Source organism: Schistocerca cancellata, chromosome 5, assembly GCF_023864275.1.
Source record: "Schistocerca cancellata isolate TAMUIC-IGC-003103 chromosome 5, iqSchCanc2.1, whole genome shotgun sequence".
Lineage (NCBI taxonomy): Eukaryota > Metazoa > Arthropoda > Insecta > Orthoptera > Acrididae > Schistocerca > Schistocerca cancellata.
The window spans coordinates 337,751,481-337,764,866 of NC_064630.1; positions in this window are offsets into that span (position 1 = coordinate 337,751,481).

Consider the following 13,386-nt stretch of genomic DNA (forward strand, 5'->3'; position numbering starts at 1 on the left):
AGAGGTTGAGCCTGCCTCTATTGGCATGTACCGGATCTTGCTAAATTCGTCTGTACACTACCAACGCACACTTAATGAGACATTATCTACTCGAGAGTAGGTGCACGCATACTGTGCCAAGAGTCGCTCCCTGCACAAACTGCTAGCCAACAGTTGGTCACCCAACTCCACAAACCTCCGCATAGGCGTCAGTGATGTAGCGCCTGCAGAACTGCTTCCTGAACTAATTTCAACAGACTGGCTCGATTCTACAAATGGCGGCTGAATGGGGTCTTACTGTTAACATCCTGGGGACAGAAAAGGTACGTTTTGCACCTAATGCAAATATAAAAGCACACTAATTTTCGTTCTGTTGCGCCAATGTATGAAGCTGCATCTCATCTTGAATGCTCTCTGTCAACGAAAATGTAAATATTCTACAAATAAATTTTTTAAGCCGGAAAACAAGAAAAAAAGGTTAAGTAGTTTTGTGCAGTTCTGTACAGATCTGTGCGTACCACATCAAAGCGTTTGTAAAATTTGTAATACATATCCATGAACAATATTTGCTCAACGCTATGGCTTACGGCGTAAGTGTGAAATAAAAGCAGAAACAACTAGAGTTCAGATGAAGCAGAATTACTATCTATTTTCATCACCATCAACGGTTTACCCTCATTTTCTGAATAGTACACACTAATCTCTGCAGTGGAGCTGATATTTTGTTGCAGGTTGTAATGTGCAATTTTGCGGTTTGTTTATTGTCATCACTAACTAACTGTACTCGCAAATTTACCTTTTAAACTCTCCAAAATCACTACGAACAACCACCGAGCGAGGTGGTGCAATGGTTAGCACAATGGACTCGCATTCTGAAGGCTGACGGTTCAAACCGCGCCCTGAGATCCTGATATAGGGTTCCGTGATTTCCCTGAATCACTCCAAGCAAATGACGAGATGGTTCCATTGAAATGGGACGGCCGATTTCCTTCCCCACCCTTCCCTCATTCGGTGGCACCGATAACCTCGCTGTTTGGTCCCCTCCCGCAAACGAACCAACCAACCAACCAACAACCACAGAAACCATTGAATTATGCATCATAAAAAGAACTTTTATCCTCATTTGGTATTTAAATAAAAGAACTAGAATGAGACGCAATGAAGCGAGCGTTGACAAACAGTAATATGTTCTAGACAAAATCGATTCCATAACTTCCAGTGAAATTTTCTATTGGAGGTTGGGAAATCATTCTAACTGTTTATATGCAGACTGAAGCAGTGAATGAAAATTTGTACCTAGGTCGGGAATCGAACTATGGTCACCTGTTCACCAATGTGTCGTATGAAGAAAAATACAAATTGTAAAATGTTGATAGCCATTTTATGCTTAAACAATAACCATGATTCAGGAATATTGACAAGTTTTACATGGTCCCAAGGTATATGGTTTTATTAAATAATGTCTTTCTTGCGGTCATGTCATGTGTGGAATCCTTAAAGGAATCACGGACCCGTCAGTGTGATGCTTTAAATCATATAAGAGAAAAAGGCATGGAAAACTGTAATACTGTCAATGCTACACCACTGGCCAATGACACTCACTGCCTGTCGTAAGTATTGTTTAATGTGTGTAGAAAAGTTAAATCAAGGACTTGGAAATTGTTTTCTTCGTCCTTTTCAACTTCAGCGTCCTATTTATTCTGGTTGTGAAGCCATCGTACAACTGTCACCTAAATCCAAATGTGTGGCATATTTATCACAACATGTTTCGGGACTACATTATCCCATCATCAAGAGCACCAATAAACACTTGTACTCTTCTCCGTTCGCCAAAGGACGATCTCATATTGCATAGAGCTGCAATCAACAGTATACCCTGCGAGTGTGACAAATCCTACATTGGTCAGACAATGCGCACAGTACGTGAAAGATGTATTCGAGATGATAGCCACACTCGCCTTTCACAACAAGGTATGTTACCCATGACCAAGCATTTTACTCCTCAGGACATTCCATGGATTCTACCAAGGAAATCTTGGCCTCCAAGAGATCCTTCTGGGATTTGGCTATTAAGGAATGGGCTGAAATATGTTTATCGAAAGATCTTATTAATAGCGATGGCGGGATTCAACTGGATAAGGAATTGGAATCGGTGATTTCTTCATAAAGAAAACATTTTGTAACTAATGACACGTCTAGCGACAGTTAATTTTATTTACTTTGACATCGGAGTTTTAGCTCCGCGACGGTGCATTCCGACAGAGAGCGTGCTTGTAGTGCACCTAAGTGACACAGACGGAGCAACGTTCGAAGGGGGTGCGAAGCTCAACAGAGGTCGCTCATGTAGCGGCTGGCCTTGGGTATTCGCCTCCCCGCCTATTTTTGGCATAAAGTTAGCGATGTCAACCGGCAATCACACTGAATGGTGGTCAGCCGAAATATCGTGGCAAGAAGTCGACGTAATACGGCTGCAATCCCGAAATTTCCTGGAATACTCTTTATGCCGAAAGAAAAAACCCGAATTAAAATTCGTTATGAATACAATACCCATGTGCAGAGCGCCGAGTTGGTTTGTACCAAGTTGTTGCTTGACAACAGCCAGCGGCCCAAAGTAATCCTGAAGTAAATTCAAATATTACGAAACTGTACAGCCGAGATGCAGAAAAATATGCATATATCCTTCAAACTATGCGTGTGAATAGTGAATCTCTGAATCTAAAAGATGTCAGAAACTCTAAATATTCTTCATATATCGCTGAAATATTTTTTAAGAACAGCCAGAATATTTTTTTGATATTTCTAGTGCTGTCTAGTGCGAACGCATACTGCAGAGAAATTTGTAGATTTCTCGCATGTAACTGTGATGAAAAATCGTCATCAAGTCTGCATGGTATTGTCAGATAAGTAGGAATACTAACATTCATTTCAAATGTACATTATAAATGAAATGACAGGCATCTAGCCAGGAAATGCATCAGCCGGGGTACTCACCACGAGTGGCGTAAACTCCTTTCACACTGCCATTATAGTTCGGCCTTTAATGAAAAACGAGCATAAGTACAACGCGATGATTAGCTAGATTTGTAGTGTTGGTGAAAAACAAGACAAAGTATATTGTTCTATACATTTCTCTACACTCTGGCAAGAACATAGTTTTACAGAACTATGTGGGTGGTTACTGCGTACGGTACATATCGCTGTACTGTCCGTACCATTCTGAACTACTTTTCCTGGGACTATGGCAAAGACACGATGCCGGTGTGTATTGCTATAACGCGAAAAGCCAGATATATTACTGAGTTTTTTCGGGAAGGGAAAGAACAACGCGATTTGCAGAGATCCGAAATTCCAGTGAGAACATTCACCTTTTGTATTTAGATTAAAACGTATGAAAACTGTGTCAGCGCTCTCTCTCGGCAGTGTTCCCCGGTCAGGTCTATGTAATATCTTTAGACTATAGCAGCGAATGATATTTAAATCTACTCTCATTTGCGTGCATTATAAGCGCCTCTACACTCCATTAGAGTTTCGGTTGACCAGGCTACAAGAGTTTCGTTACCATGCACTGTACGCAATAAGTTTTAAAACTGTGTAAATTTTGTTGAAATGTTCCATTTTCATGGCATTTAGTATACATTTTAACTTTCTGCGTCATTGTTCCCACTATGCTAACGGGAAATCATAGAAGATACGGGATTGTTCGCTGGACGTTTATGCGCAGCCAACAGTCTATACAGAAAACAGACAATCATGCTGTTTCAATACTACGAGTCGTGATTAGCTAGAAATGTACGCAGCGGCGTTGTCCAGCACTGCGAGAAATAGCTGTACCTCTCCTAGTTAACCATGTAATGACCGCCATGATAAGGCCGAATAACATGTCAGTTTAGCTAACTGAAAAATCTCCATTAAACAGTCAACAAAAACGCGTTTACTGACAAATTACTCTTCATATGAATGATTCGCAATCGGCGGTGTTATTTACCGCGAGACGACTTTTTGCTACGTACATCAGTATAACTGGACTGACATTTGCGCATTAGAACAACTATAATTAATTGGAAGGCTTTATTTAAGCCGCACCTGTTTAACGCTACAGCACGTGCTTTCATTAGCTGTCCCCACTACATCTGCCGATGATAATCTGTTGAAATGAATGGATCATAAGCGGCTGTTATCAGTACAACATTAGGTAAGTTTGGAGATCACACAATACCCATACTGAACATTCGTGAACAGTGTAAATTTTAAGATGTATAACGGCTCTAGGTAAGCAGTGGGGCAATAAAGGAGCCGTATTTTGATGTTACAAAGCACGTCAGAAGATATAACGTCATATTAAAATCTCATACCAAAGTCTCCCAACGAGTAGCCGCGAAACCTCGCTTCTTAGTGAATGCAGTGCTGATTCGTAGGACAGAAAATTAAAGTATGAAGAGGGTGACTTCGATGCTATTTCCTAACGACGCACCCAAGCTTCGCAAGGGTAACACAACGTATTTATAGGCGCACTATTTGTCTAGCGTTGCAGCAATAGTTTATAAATGTTGTGGACAAAGTATCACTTCAAGGCGTTGTATAGAATATCTAGACAATATACAGAACGCAATTTGCATGAGAACGCAATGACACGAAGCGGCCATTTTAATGCACTTTAATAACTTTCTGATGATTTGACAATACTTTTTTATTAGTTGCAAAATCGCCTTACGCGTTTAGACGTTCCGTCATTTTCGCAGGCTACAACCAGCAGTAGAAAACTGGTTACCAAACGATACGAAAATATGTTAGATTTTATTTCTGCTTCTTTAGCTTACCAGTGTTATTTCAGTCATAGAAAATTAGACACATTGTATCTCGTCAACATTCCAACCAACACAGAAGTGCATAATGCTACACAGGGACAAATTAGAAACAAAGTGGATTAACCGCTAGGCGGTAGTGGTTACATGGTGTGCTGGCCGCGGTGGCCGAGCGGTTCTAGGCGCTACAGTCCGGAACTACGCGGCTGCTACGGTCACAGGTTCGAATCCTGCCTCGGGGATGGATGCGTGTGATGTCCTTAGCTTAGTTAGGTTTAAGTAGTTCTAAGTCTAGGGGACTGATGACCTCAGATGTTAAGTCCCATAGTGCTTAGAGCCATTTGAAGCATTTGAAGATACATGGTACGCCGTGCATTTGTTTGCTCACAACTACCTTTTTTCTCATTACATCATACGGAGAAATTTCACCAGTAAAAAATCAATGCAAATCACTTTACACTGTTTTTAGAAAAGGTATTTTTTTATCAAAACAATGCATAACAAGTTTTTTGAACGGTTGAAAATAAAACAGTGAAAGAGCGCGCTGGGGTTGATACATGAAGCCAATGGGAGCAAATGCATAAGCATCGTACAGGAAATGCAAGCCGTTTGATAAGGTGCAACCTCGAAAAGCCGTACATCAATGTCATGATCAATATACGGCAACCATCCAGATTGGCTTATCTAATTAAATCTCCTTAAATCCCAAACAACGTTTTAACTAAAACACCATCCCGAGTTACAATCATATAAAAACCAGTGCAGTATTAATGCTAATGGTTCACTGACAATTACATAAACTGAAACGTCCCCTTAGAACAATTTATACATGACTGTGCTTAAACTGAAACACAATATTTTTAGCGCAGCGCAATCTGACTTTCAAAAATCCCTACAAAAGAATGGCCCTGACTAACATTAAACTATACCTTTCACAAATAACTTACCTCACAAAAATCTTCATTACTCGAACTACTGCAATACAGCGAGCACCACTATTGCCAGCTAAATAAAAGATTCAAACTACGGAAGTCACGAACTACTGATGGGGATAGTTAGCAAATGAAAGATTTTAATAGAGAACAAACACTGTATTTACCTTAATAATCATAATATATATAGCAGTTCATGCACAAATTTCAAATCTCCGCCATTTCTCACCCCACATCCACCACTGCTGGCGGCTCACCTCCAACTGCGCAACGCTGCGCGCTGTTCACATCCAGCTGCCGCTGCCCAACACTACAATGGCAGACAACAATGCAGACTAGCCACAGGCTGCACACAGTACAGCCAGTGATTTTCATACAGAGCGCTACATAACGTTGCCAATAAGAAAATATAAACAGCCTACTTACATAAAGAAAACATAAAGAGCCTACTTACATAGCCCACACGCTCCCCACAAAAAATTTTTCAAATTTTTTTGGGCACTGGGCAATACATATTTGTTAAAATTTTTCATAATTACAACAACAAAGAAATCAAATGCACACACTTATCAATACAATGTTGGTCAAAGGCTAAAATTTTCTCACAGTCCATAAATTACAGTTTTTTTTCACAAAGTCTCATTAGTAAAAGATATTGCACACAGAAGTAGTGGATTTCCATGCAGGCTTGAAGACGTAGTGTTGTCCTTCCAACGGAAAGACAGTGCTGACAGGTAATGGGCCACAATGGAGCAAACCCACAGCAGAGTCATTCGAAGTTCTGAAGAATATTGGTAGGTAGGTCATCACAGAGCAGACCCACTGTAGTCCTGGTAGAGATTACGGTATTGGTGGGCCATCAAAGATGCAGACCCACTGTAGTCCTTGTAGAGATGGCCAGCAGCCATCTGCTGCGACTGTGCAGGTGCACAATCACCATCGAAGAGTCTTGCAGAGAAGATAGCAAGTCCATAAACCACCACTTGTGCACGCACAAAGTTTTTGAGAATTGTCCTTAGAACCAGCAATGCTGTTATCCAGTCCCTTGCTGAATTGTTAACACATGTGCAAACACTAACAGTCCCAACTTCTCACATATTGTGCATTACTATGACCAACAGAAAAGTGTGCAGTGAAATGTAACTTACAAGTTACTTAATTTGATGAACTGGTGTCAATTACAATATTATAACATGAGAATACAATTACAAAGGTACAAAATACATCATTAAAAACATAACAATACAGATAACATTTGTAGTAATACAGGCATTAAAAAAGAATAGAAATAACATATACATCAGTGTTACAGGAATTATGACATAAGTACATACATAAAGATCAGAAGAACTTTTGAAACATCAGCTTCACACATGAGCATTAAAACAAAACAGAATAAATAATGTCTAAGCATATTTACAAGATAAATAACATATTATTAATGCAAATTATATTTAAGGCTAACAGTATTCCTCATCATAGTGAATGTAGCTGAGTATTAGAAAAATTCTACAACATAAATCGTATCAGATAAACACATAAAGACAGGAAGAACACAAATACACAAGGGTACACAAACACATAGTGGGATAACACAAAAGGAAAGGGCAGGGTTTGTTTTCATTGTAACATTTGGTACTGCAGTCCACCCCAAATCTTCATTCCATATATCTTTCCTCTTATTTCATCCTTTGTTTCCACCAAAAAAATTCTATCTAAGCATGCTTTCTGTATTTATATGTTCACACATTTCTTACCTCATCATTTATTTCCAAGAAAATCCTACCTAAACCTGTTTTCTGTACTTTTTTTCGTATAACTTCTCAATGCAGGCCCTGACTAACATTAAACTATACCTTTCACAAATAACTTACCTCACAAAAATCTTCATTACTCGAACTACTGCAATACAGCGAGCACCACTATTGCCAGCTAAATAAAAGATTCAAACTACGGAAGTTACGAACTACTGATGGGGATAGTTAGCAAATGAAAGATTTTAATAGAGAACAAACACTGTATTTACCTTAATAATCATAATATATATAGCAGTTCATGCACAAATTTCAAATCTCCGCCATTTCTCACCCCACATCCACCACTGCTGGCGGCTCACCTCCAACTGCGCAACGCTACGCGCTGTTCATATCCAGCTGCCGCTGCCCAACACTACAATGGCAGACAACAATGCAAACTAGCCACAGGCTGCACACAGCATAGCTAGTGATTTTCATACAGAGCGCTACGTAACGTTGCCAATAAGAAAATATAAACAGCCTACTTACATAAAAAGAACATAAACAGCCTACTTACAAAACTACTCCCATTTTCTCATATTACATATTAAAATTATTTTTCTAGGAACATTATAGAGTGCCTACAACTTTTGGCGAGATGCTGATGTAATTTTAATTCAATATCTTTCCTCAGAAATGTGTAGAGTGTATGTGTATTACACAAAAAAGTGTGAACAGAGTCAAAGTATAATATTACGTTGAAATAACCCGTACAAACTATAAATTTATTTAATTAACCAGAGTTAAATTAAGATTATAAAAAGGATCACAATATGTGAAGTCAAGGCATGCCATGGCCAGTAAAAAAATTTGTCTCATTACGTATGTTAAACATCTCGCCATCTGGTACATAAAATTTGATTGCACTACTTATTTCATTCAGGTGGACGTACCAGTTTCTGTGTTCCCAGAACGCTCATTACATTTCACGTCTTCTCTAACAAAAAATGGCCAGGTTTCGTGTTTTCTATACTCTTAGCCGCACTCACGTGTCTCATTTCCTTATAGCGATCATATCTTATAAAAAAACACTGTTTCTGGATGAATTGCCTCTCATTATCTAGAACATTTCATAAAAACATTGTTTCAGTGCATTACCAACCACAACAAGAACACTATCGTCACATCCAGCATCCATTTGAGATAAAGTGACACTCTGACACAACTGAGATCCATGAGGACTGAACTGTTACAACTATAATGTCTGTGGACCTTGTAACAGTCAAAATATTTACGTTATCTTTCATACTTCGCCTTAAACGTAATTGGAGCTCTGTTAAATTTTTGGTATGTATTAAACAAGATTTTCTTCGTACCCTAGCTAACGACTTCAGGTATTCTGTGTATTGGCTACACATTCAACAAAACGCTCAAGTTCACACTTTGCCGATAACATATACATAAAGCATCCTCTTCAATCAGTCTGCCGATCAGTGAAAAGCATACCAAAATCTCTACAAAAGTCTCTGAGATTATTTTTCGCTTGCATACAGAAAAGTGTGGCGAAGGACCTTAAGTGTTATGTATATGCATCTAGAAGACTACCGTAACTTAGGCACGTCTTCTGACGGCGTAAATGTCGGTATGTGATGACAATGTAACTGGATCCGATAAGCGGCAGGTGAATGACTGTACACACTGAAATTATAACTTCTGGGACAGCAATGCTAACATCAGAAAAACTCGAAACTACCATGAGGGCGATTGAGGCAAGCAGGTATGTCCTTCAGATGCCATGAATGTCGAAATGATTGATTCCGACTTTTGTTGTACCCGTGCCCCGACTTCAGTACACATTACTATGATTAATCAAAAGATCGTAACGAGTAGGAATGTGGTTCGAATCTCATCCGATAATCCTGCTTTAAGTTGCTAAATGCTACAATGATTTTTTTAAAAATGCTGCTCCCAACTTTTTCTCCGTTCTTATAAAAGTAAAAAATAAACTGAAAGGAGTTAAGCTTATGTCCCTTTTAGATGGGCCAGGTGTATCTATAGGATGTAATTTTAATTTTAGCGTTGTTAATAATTACACTTCCATGATAATTTAATGATCTGAACACCACTACGACACAGAATGGCAGCCTATAGTGATTTTGGTATTTAATGATAGAGGCTACAGGAATATACTGTGAACTAGTGCTCATAAGAGTAGCGTGATGTGTAAACAGTAACGAAAAGAAAACATTTACTCTATAAATGAATAAATTTAGAACAAACGATGGCTTATTGGAACGAAATGACATCGTTATTGAGCCATCTGGCCCAACAGTACTCACTACTTAGCATAAATAGACAAATCGTTGTTTCGAACAGGTAGATAAACCAACTTCATATTACAGGAACATTCGAGTACTAACATGAAGGAAGGATAAAATTCACAGGATAATGTTTTGCCTCCAGATACCTGCTTGTTCACAGATGAAGAATTTACAAATTTTTCACAGTTTGTATTCAGGAAAGTCGGAAATCTTCTTTTCTGTAATGGCTCATTGTATGGCACAACCACATAATTTCAGGGAGGAATTACAGTTTTCAACGACACCATCAGACTTCAGATAAGAAGAGGTTTTAGTTTCAATTCAACAATTACATTGTCCGTGGTGGAGGATATCAAATTCTTATATTAGCCAGCACGTTCACATCTCTTTCTAGCAGGTTGCGCCGCACGGGGTAGCCGCCTTTCCACGGTTCGTGCGGCTTCCCCTGTCGGAGGTTCGAGTCCTCTCTCGGGCATGGGTGTGTGTGTTGTCCATAGCATAAGTTAGTTTAAGTTAGATTTAGTAATGTGTAAGCACAGGGACCGATGACCTCAGCAGTTTGGTCCCATAGGAACTTACCCAAAAATAGAAGGTTAAGTGAGTTAAAAAATTCCTTTGTGGTTTTTTGTGTGTCGCTAATCAGGATGAAATGCTTGCAGATGTTCTCACTAGCATGCACAATAATATTAACTTCACTCTAGAACATCGAGCAGATAAAAAATTAATTTGCTTGATGTGACAATATCCAGAGTAAATAATAAACATGTTTCTCTAATTTGTTGTAAACCCGATGCCAGTGATGCTATTACAAAAAGTAATCTGTCACCCCACACAACACGAAATGTCATTCTTCAGTCCTACTCCATCCTGTTAATGAACTGACAGAAACTGCACACAAGGACGGATACAACTAAAGTGTAATTAACTAACTTGGCAATAAAAGTGAAAAGAAGCAATTCATTTCGACTTGGATAATCTTACACGAACAAACACACACATTTTCTTGCACCACGTTTATAGGAAGAATTTCGTAAGAAGTTGCTAACCTTTTTCATAATACTGATATCCTAGTATCCTTCAGCATTAACAATAAGTCACAAATAGCCAATGTCACGGCAAATCGAGTGTTGAAAAGGTTTTATGTGACAGTTGCCCATAGGTGTATATTGGTCAGAGAGGAAAGAGCTACACTGTAAGGCACTGGGAACACAAGAATGCCCTTTGGTTAAGCAACTCTGAGAAATTCACCTCAGGAACACAATTGAAAGAATAAGACGACTCAACCACTGGCGTTAATGACAACTTTCAAGTTCTACACTTTCTCAACAAAGGAAAGAAAGTGAATCTCCTTGAAGAACTTGGAATGTACCCTCAAGGATCCAGCACACCATATCTAATTCTCAATGAACAAGTAGATTTAGCAAACTAGTTATTTCTACACAACTTTCGTGAATTATTTAAAAACAGAACTTAAAACTTATCGTCCTCTCACAGCCACCAACGATAAAAACTTGTATTACTAAACTACCTAGCATACAAAATAATTTCGTATAAATTACTTGATTTGTTTAGATCTTATAAAAGTCCAGCTTACTAATATCGCTTTCTTTACACTCACCAACTGGTAATGTAAGTATACATATCATACAAAACACATATCATTATTTAACAGTGGCTATGTAACACATTATTTGAAAGTAACTATTTATGGGAGGAGAAAAGAATTGAACGTTTATGGGTTGAGAGGATATGTGATGTAATTTGAGTGATTTACAAGTCGAGTCAAGTTTACAAAGAACTTGTCAGTTTGAGTCCACTTACTAGTATAGCACTGCAACCCTCCAGCCTGGATGCCTGTACTGATTCAGTTGTGAAGTGTGTCACAACAATGCTGTATATTCTCCTGAGGTAAACTAATCAGAAACTGCTGTAACAGGTCCTTGATATACTGGATACTGAAACAGAGACAGTGCTGATGTCCTAGCGATCTTGATGGCCCCGGAATAACCACAACGTCAAGCAGATTGTTCATGGAGACATGTGTCGCGTGTGAACAAGCATTGCCCTGCCGCAAAATGGAACAAGGTACTGTCACATGAGAGGTAACACCACGAGGACAGCAGGGCATTTTTGTGCTATCAGAGTTTTATCAGTCACTACCTGCCATGACCTGAGGTCACACTCCATGGCTCCCCTCACCATGACGCGAGGAGTCAGGAGTAACATCGCTGTGCCTCTCCAAGACATTGGAAGAATGGGACCTCATCTCCCCCCCCCCCCTCCCCAAGTTCGCCATCATACTCGCCGACGGTGGTCATCTAGATCTAGTGCAGTGCAGAAACGCAATTCATTGCTGAATGTGATGCGACTTCATTCGTCGGCAGTCCAAGTTTCCCGTCAGGGCACTACTCAAAACAAAGAAAGCCTTTGGGCGGTGGTGTTACCGGTAACCTATACATGGGACGGTTATTCACTATTCAAGCTAGTGCTAGCTTCCGACTAATGGGGCGGAACGACAGAGAAGTAGCAGAGAGTACATTATTTGTTCATATGTGGCAGGCAGGGATTAAGATGTGCTTGGAGCACAATACAGCGATGCTCCCTTGTGGTAGTCAGTCGAGATCCACTGGAACCTTGACGAAGAGTATGTCTACCCTCCGATTCCCATGCAGTCCAAAATCCGGTCACTGCCACATCCGAATGTCCTACAAATTTGGATAATTCACGAAAAGATCATCAGCCCAAACAGATATCCACATTGAGGCCGTTTGAAACTCTGCCAGGTGCTCAAAACGCTGTCTCGAACATGTACACGGCATCTCCGCGTCCTTCACAGGCTTCTCTCAACATCTGACGCTTTTAATTCCCTTTATACACCCTAGCAGGTCAATTAACAACACAGAACACGAACAACACTAATGCATTCAGGTGGCTGTTCTAGCTGTCACAGAGAGAACTCTAATTTCAATCGTTTACGAAGTTACATGGACATCTGATCATATCTTCTGGGTGCTTCACTTTCTTTGTCGGTCGGTGTATTATTATAATCCAAGATCGTGTTTGTACGACCACGTCTTAATTTTCAGATCGTAGTAATAGATTTTATGCTTTCGTGAGCGTAACATCTCTGTGCCACTTAGCTCTAATCTCTATGAACATAAATTCTGTACTCCAACGTAAGTTGCGAGTTCATTTCTGATCTACAGTTAATATTTCGATTGGCGTTAACGTGTAAAAAGTGGAACATTGTGGTTCAAATGATTAGATTTGGACCAACGCACAGTTACGATTTGTTTACAATGATTCTTTTGTTGACATGTGAGCAATGGCGATTTAGATACTCCAAAAAGTAAGTATATTCAACTCTTATCACAATGCCACTTCCAAAGGTTTTTTTTTATATCTCCCTTTCCAGCATCACATTTACTTTTAGCATGAACAGTGAACAACATGAAAGGTGTGAACATGAAACTAAATATATAACCAGCTGAAGATGGTGTAAGCCCGAAGCCGGGTGTGACTTAAGTAAACTGAGAAACTGAGAGAAATCCACCAAATCCCTTTAATACACTTTTCTGAGTATTGTTTTTTACTACTTGTTTGCAAAGGTAGTACA